This window comes from Cicer arietinum, chromosome 5 (genome assembly GCF_000331145.2).
Source record: "Cicer arietinum cultivar CDC Frontier isolate Library 1 chromosome 5, Cicar.CDCFrontier_v2.0, whole genome shotgun sequence".
Taxonomy (NCBI): Eukaryota; Viridiplantae; Streptophyta; class Magnoliopsida; order Fabales; family Fabaceae; genus Cicer; species Cicer arietinum.
Window position 1 is genome coordinate 17,074,549 of NC_021164.2, and position 8,161 is coordinate 17,082,709.

The window sequence follows — 8,161 nt, forward strand, 5'->3', positions numbered from 1 at the left end:
TTTTAGAGCGCTTTTCCAACAAGCGTTGTAAAAGGCTTCTAAAAAAGCGCTGTAATAGGATTTTATATATAACAGTAAACCGCTTCAGTTTCCTCTTCATTACGTAAACTTCACTATCATCTCTTCTTCATCGTTCTTCTCTTCCTTTGCGAACCCTATCATCTCTTTCATTTCGAAGCATATTTCCAAGATCATCTCTCTCATTTCGAACCTTATTTCCATCCACAATCATCTCTACCATTACAAACCATTTCTTTTTATTGAAATATGTAACCCTCATTACGTATTTCTTCGAACCATACTTCAGTTTCTGCAAACCGTATTTCTGCGCATTTCTCCTACGAACCCTACGTATTTCGTCTACGTATTTCGTCTCACTATTCAGGTATTGATGTTATCACTAAAATGCATGTTGAACTTATACTGATACGTACTTAGACTACTGCATGTTGAACTTGTTGATGTTATACTGAACTGCATGTTGAACTTGTTGTAGATAAATGGATTCTAACAAGGCTTTGGATTGTCAAAATGAGGAAGTTATCAACACCAAGACTTACGAAAATGAAGTCAAACATGGTGCAACCATAATGCCAAAGGTCATAAAAGCAAGGAGCAGTGGGATAAAATTTGAGGTATATTATACTCTGTTTGCTGTTTATTTTTTATCTTTTTTGAAAGCATGTACTTACTATATGAGTTTATTAGGTTGGATGGAATGAGAGTGGTCAGCCCATCGACTCCAACAGCTCCATGTTTGTAAGTTACATTGGGGATATTGTTCGTCAAAATATCCCCATTACAATCGATTACTAGAGAGATAAGGCGTTGAAGGATGCAAAAGAGATATTGTGGAATGATATACAGGTAAATTTTTTGATCCACTCTTTTGTCATTTATAATTTTTCCCATTGAAATACTTTACTCAAACTATATCTTTATTTCGTTTGCATACTGCTTTTGTTCTTGATGAGGTGAGAAAGAATTACATCTTGAGAGTTTCCGAGAAAATACACCGGGGTTTTAGATCTCGCCTCTCAAACTTCTATCTAAAAGATAGTGAGGGAAATATGAATGCAGAAGCTCCAAGAATATATAAACATTATATATTAAATGAAGAATAGAGTGCATTTGTATCAAAACGTTCCGACCCCGCGTTTGTAGTAAGTGATTAATTTATTTGCATTTGTGTTTTATTATTCATATTCATAGCGTATTTTAAATTTTTACACGATTTTTATTTTTTTTATATAGAATATAAGTAAGGCGAATCGCGAGAGGGCAAGAAATCCTACGCACCCATACAAAAAATCGCGTATGGGATATGCACGTCTAGAGGAAAAACTTGTAAGTAATTAAACATCACTTTTATATAATGAAGGAATTTGCATTATAAACTATAGTTTCTAACTAATATTTTGTTTACGATCTTAACGAATAGCGACAAGACAACCAATCCGTTCAACCGTTGGGTCGTCATATATTGTGGAAGGAAGCTCGTATAAATAAGGACGGAGTGGTTGATAACGAAAATGTTCAAAAAATAATAGAACTTTGTGTAAGTATAATATCACTTTAATATTTTTTAATATTGTATTTTATCACTTTAATATTTTTTAATATTGTATTTTAAAAATGATATTGAACTTATCTGTTTAATCCTACATGTATTTTAGGAGAATATTGAACAGAGTTCGGAAAATAAAGAGGGCAACAAAGCTAGTTGCAGGGACATTCTGGGTAAAGTGTTTAATGTTTCTAAATATTCCGGTCGCGTGAGGAGGAAAGGATTTGGCGTAACACCTAAAAGCTATTTTTCACAAGAGAAACGCCAAAATCCATTCAATGAGGAAGTATTAGAGAAGCTCAAACTCCTACCAGAGCAAGTGGCACTTTTGGTGAAGACGAATAAAGACAAGCAACTCCCGGATCAGCTCCAAATGGAGAGTGAAAACGCGAGTTGCAACATTGGTCTCAAAACTCTTCCCGAGGTAATTAATTACTTACTTATGTAATTAATTATGTATTAACCATACTTATGTATTAACCATTGATTTAGGGTGTCACTCCATGCGTTTTGTACTTATCCTCCCCTACTCATCGGAAGGTCAGAAAGGGAACATTCTACAATACTTCGGGAGAAGTATTGCACAACACACCGATCCCTGCGGGCCATGTCAAAATATCACTTGTCATTGCTTTGGAACCAAATGCATCGTTGCCTATACCGGACAACGATGCAGATATGAGGTTTTTGGGAGAAGCAGTTGGTAGTTACGTGGCATGGCCCACATATCTTGTTGCTCTTGATAAGGTATGTTTAATTAATTGAAATGTATGTTTAATTGATATGTATATTTAATTGCTGATTTTTTTCCGCTGCAAACTTTAATTTCACATTTATATTTAGATTCTAAAAAAGCCTAAAGGGAATGATAAAAAGATTTCCAGAAACGAGTCAATTACATTGCCCGAAAAGGTTTGTCGCATTTATTCCCTAAGGTTTGTCATTTTTTCAGATTCAATAAACTAACATTTAACCTCATTTTTTCAGATTCAATCAAATAAACCACCCGCACAGCAAAATAAAGTCGGCAAACCTCAACAATTGGAGGGTAATAAAGCTGGCAAACTACAAAAGCTGGAGGGTAATAAAGCTGCCAAAGTTGCAGCTAAAAAACTGAATCGAGGAAAATCAGTCGCTGTTGCTCCTAAAATAAGTCACCCATGCCTTGCTAAATACGGGGCATGTCTTGACATCCAAGTAAAAAGGAACATGGGCAGCAACGACGATTCACGCATCATAACCATGAATAAAGCTATATTCGGAGATGAGTATGAATAATTTCTTGAAAAGGAGCACATATACGAACTTCTCAACCATAAGGAGCAGAGTGCTACTGTCATCAGTTTGTACATAAGGTAAAAAACTACTTTTAATTGCATTTATTGGTAATTAATTAAATTTATTGATAATTAATCTAAGTTGAAATTTTCATTGAAGGTTTTTGTATGAGAAGTTGGTGTGCTTGCGCAGATTGTCAAATAGATATTCATTTTTGTCTTCGCATAAGCTTTCGATGTGTAAACTCGATCCAGTGAAATGTAAAAAAATACATTATAGATATGTTATTAGGAAATATAGAGAAGGATAAGTTGTTCTTTGCACCATATAATTCAGGGTACATAATTATATATTATTTATTTATATCTTTTTTAATTTATGAGATCTTATATTTATTAGTTGTGTAAATAAAATTGCCAACCAAATTTTTGTTGTTGTAGGGCACATTGGATGCTATTTGCTATCAATGCGACATCTGAATTTGTATACTATTTAGATCCCTTGCACGGAAATTACAACAATCACTCCGATATAAAGACTATGTTCGACACGTAAGTAAGGTGTTTGTTAATGTATAAATAATGTGTTTGTTAATGCTATAATAATCACATTTATTTATTCGATAGTACTTTACAAGTTTTTCGAGCTCAAAGAGGTGCTACAGTGTCGAAGCAAAAGTCTAATAACATCACATGAATTCCAATAAAGGTTTGAAATATATGCCTTTAAATTTTCATTTACAAATATATGCCTTTACAATCAATGCACAAATATTTTATTGACTTATATGTTTTATTTTATAGTGCACTCGTCAAACGAACAACATCGAGTGTGGTTACTATGTATTGAGATTCATGAAGGAGATTGTTGATAGGAATCAAACTATTATCTCAGAAACGGTACGGTATTTTTATTATTTGATTTTCATATATAAATTATGTATATATTTGATTCTAACTTATTTATGTTCAATTTTTATATTGCACAGTACTTTGACAATTCCAGTCCAACATACTCTGAGAAAGATCTAATTGAATTGAAGGAAGACTGGTGTCAGTATGTGCTTGAAATGAAAATTATTTGATTTTCTGGGAAATAGCATGCTGCAAGGAATCTGAATATTATATGGTAGCTAGTTTTGTTCTGTGTAATAATGTTAGTTATGTGTATATGAATAGGGCACACTATCTGAATATGTATATGAATATGTGTTGTTGTACAATATCTAAATTGTATATGTAGTTAAGTTATATATGTATCTGAATATGTTCTGTTGTTGTGTAAATTAAGTTATAAAGTTAAGTTATATAGTTCTGTTTTTGTGTACTGATTGTGTGAACTGATTCTGAATATGTATCTGAATATGTTCTGTTGTTGTGTAAATTAAGTTATAAAGTTAAGTTATATAGTTCTGTTTTTGTGTACTGATTGTGTGAACTGATTCTGAATATGTATCTGAATATGTTCTGTTGTTGTGTAAATTAAGTTATAAAGTTAAGTTATATAGTTCTGTTTTTGTGTACTGATTGTGTGAACTGATTCTGAATATGTATCTGAATATGTTCTGTTGTTGTGTAAATTAAGTTATAAAGTTAAGTTATATAGTTCTGTTTTTGTGTACTGATTGTGTGAACTGATTCTGAATATGTATCTGAATATGTTCTGTTTTTGTGTGAACTGATTTTGGATGAAAATGATTTTGAAAAAAAATTAAAAGACAGCGCTTTCTAAAAAAATGCCATAAAAAACCAAAAAGCGCTTTTTAAAAATTTAATTTACAACGTTTTTAAATTAAAAAAAAAAAATGCACCTTTTACAGCGCTTATTTGAAAAAGCGCTGTAAATTGTGCATTATAATGCATATATTGAATGCACATTTTACAGCGCTTATTTGAAAAAGCGCTGTAAAATGTGCATTATAATGCATATATTGGGTGCACATTTTACAGCGCTTTTTTAAATAAGCGCTGTAAAATTTGCATTATAATGCATATATTGGGTGCACATTTTACAGCGCTTTTTCAAATAAGCGTTGTAAAATGTGCATAACAAGCGCACACAATATATCTACATTTTTATAGCACTTTTTTATTTTAAAAAACGATGTTGTATCTTTTTACAGCGCTCGTTTCTACAGCGCTTTTTGTTTTGAAAAAGCGTTGTAAATTGCTTAAAAAAAGCGCTGTAAAATCCTATTTTTCGCGTAGTGAAGATTCAATAAACTTTCAACAGAAGTCAGAATGAGTTTTTTAAATAATTTTACTTGTGGGAGTTGTTTTCATTACCTTTATCCATATGTAATTTTTCTTATCGACAGAGCTTTGCCAAGTAATAACTGATGCAATTAAAGAGTTTGAAGTGGTTGTTCGAAGTGATGAATTCAGAAGTGTTGCTCCATCTGACTCTGAGAAAAATAACTACATCCAGTAGCTATGAGTTCCATAGAGCTAAAAAGAGAAATGAAAGAAAAAAGACAAATCTTAGTTTGGCCGTCGTGAAGGTACATAATTTATTTATCATCTAAGTATTTGAATTAGAAATAGTTTTCCTGTAATGATATTTAGAGTAATGAAATCCTCTTAAGACACTTTTCTGAATTTGTTTATTAAGCAATAGTTTAGGAACATCAAATAGTTAATTATCTACTTTACCTTTTCGCTAATAGGCGCATACACGTAGTTTTATATGTAAAGGAAAGGGTAAATCAAACTATAATATACTCCTGGCTTAACATACTGATTTAATAAATATTATGTTCTGGAGCTGGTCGGATTTTATCGATCGTCTTTCAATTCTATGCATTATTAATAACTTCTACGTAAATACTCAATAAAAGTTAATAAGAAACTTTAGTAAACCTGTTCTTTTTCAGTCCAATAAGGATTCCGACTTCAGCTAGGGCTGCCATAAGACTTCCTTGCCCAGCATCCTTTCCAATCTTTGCATACTCATTTACAAATGCTTGTAAAGTGTTCAACCGTATTGAGCACGAAAGTAAATGCCAATAATAAACCATAAATAGAAGAGTGTTCAAGAGAGTTTGTAAAACCTTTGGACAACTTCGTGTTACTCGGTTAAATGTTGTAGCCCTAGAAAACATGTCATTTGCACTTGTATAAATCTAACAAAACAAAATGGTGAGATAAGATACTATAAGTAGATTAGCGTCTATAGTCTATATCAAAATTGAAAAATAGTACTCCATTGAAATCAATAATCAAAGGAACCGTGTTAAGATATATTACATGATAAGCATGTACATCAGCAGGGTGATCTAGAGGCATTGAAGAACCATCGCAGTTTAAGATAATTTTGATACCTGGATAAGCACGTCTTATCGCACTATAGAATTTCAAGTAGTTTCTTGATCATTCAAAGATTTAACAGAAAAACAAGTTGCATCAGTTTCGACAATAGTTTTTGTGCCACATATTGGCCTAAATAATTATAAGTGTTGATGTATGTTTGCAAAGAATAATCACATTTTGTTTTAAATAAATACATAAGAAAAACATGCATACCACAATAGTTCTTTTCTCCGCAATCCTCATTTCCAAAGGCGACATATTTCCGGTTAAATGGCTCTGGGTGTCCCATAGAAGCTCTAATGGAACCCCATTTTGAAGTTGAATAACCTCGCGCAAACTCAATTCTATCGAGAGCTTACTATAATCAATATTTCAAGATTCTTAAAGCCATCTTTCTTTAAAAGAAAAAATAGATTATAATAAATAAGAGTGAGATCATTTACTTACACAAAAGGTAAGACGACGGTTGTGTCAACTTCATCATTATGGCTGACACCTACAATGATATATCTCCATTAGAAAACAAACACAAATTTACCAATTCAGTTTGTTAGAAAAAAACTTAGTCAATAGAGATAAACGCAAAAAATACCGTTATTAAATACCCAAATTGGTAAAGTATTCAAATCCTCTGCTAGCTCTTCAACAATATTATTAAATAATATACATTACTTTACTTGCATAGCACAAAGTGAAAGCATTTAAACTAAATTTGAACATCTGAAATGTTGAATCAATATTTGTAAAGAGGCACATGTTGGTGGAATGGCCTCTATCCTTAGGAAGTTGTACACAATATTATTAACCAGATTATCCAATTCCTTCCTAAGTGATGAACTTAATACTAAAACCAAGTTGTTTAATATTAATTCCAATTTAACAATAATAGATTCAAAACTTATTCACAACTGAGATTCAAGAACACATGTATTATCAAGATAAAGAGTATAGAGATAGAGAAGTGTGCACCAGAGATTTTTATACTGGTTCAACTATCTATTCGATAGTCTACATCCAGTCCCGAAATAACTTAGTGATTCCAGCCTTTACTAGAAATGATTTGAGTATGTTTACAGACTTTCCAGCACTTCAATGCCTATACATCTAACTCAACATCAATCTACAACAACAACCAATCTATCCTTAAGAACTAATCACCAAGCTCTAGCAAGATCAGATTGAGATCTCTTTTAGATGATCACACACACTCTAAAAGATGACCACCAGTTTCACAATACTGGATTTCCACTCTCTTTCTTTTACAAAGATGGTTCTTTCAAAAAGACTAAAACACTTGATTCAATCACAATGAATTCTCACACTAAGTATTTGCCAATAATGTTTGTGAGTTACAATAATTTTTCTCAAAGTGTATTTTTCGAAAAGCTAATGAAATTCTTTCAGTTCTTTCTATCTGTTATAAAAATTGTGATTGATTCAGTTTATATAGTTTCCGAAAAACTTCAGACAAATCGATTTCCCAATCGATTTTATTAATGCGTATTACCAAATCAGTCGATTTCCTAATCGATTTCGCATTTCTTGTTTTTCTTGAAATTCTTGAAATAAATGAACTAATCGATTTGCTAATCGATTTTTTTAATGCATATATCAGAAACTAATACTCAGTTCATATCAGAGTCGATTGAATAATCGATTATAATTGTTTTGTTCAAAATGCGAGATCAAACAATCGATTACTCAGTCGATTCACTTTCATTAACATAATCGATTTGGCAATGGGCTAATTTCTCCCTGTAACTCAGACACTTAATCAAATCGATTTGCCAATCGACTGATTTGTCCTTGTAACTCAGACACTTAACCAAATTGATTTGCCAATCGACTGATTTGTCCCTGTAACTCATATATTTAATTAAAATCGAGATGTGCCAATCGATTATGCAATATGTTTCTGATAAATGATGAACTAATTCATTCATGCAATCGATTAACTAATTGATTAGTAGAAAGCTTGTAACTTAAGAAAAGTATATCAATCGATTGT

The 8,161-nt window shown here is 31.9% G+C and overlaps 1 pseudogene; it reads right to left on the bottom strand.

Annotated features, from left to right (window-relative positions):
* Nucleotides 1-5,225: 5,225 nt before the first annotated feature.
* LOC140920365 (alpha-L-arabinofuranosidase 1-like) overlaps nt 5,226-8,161 on the bottom strand; it is a 4,738-nt pseudogene continuing 1,802 nt past the window's right edge.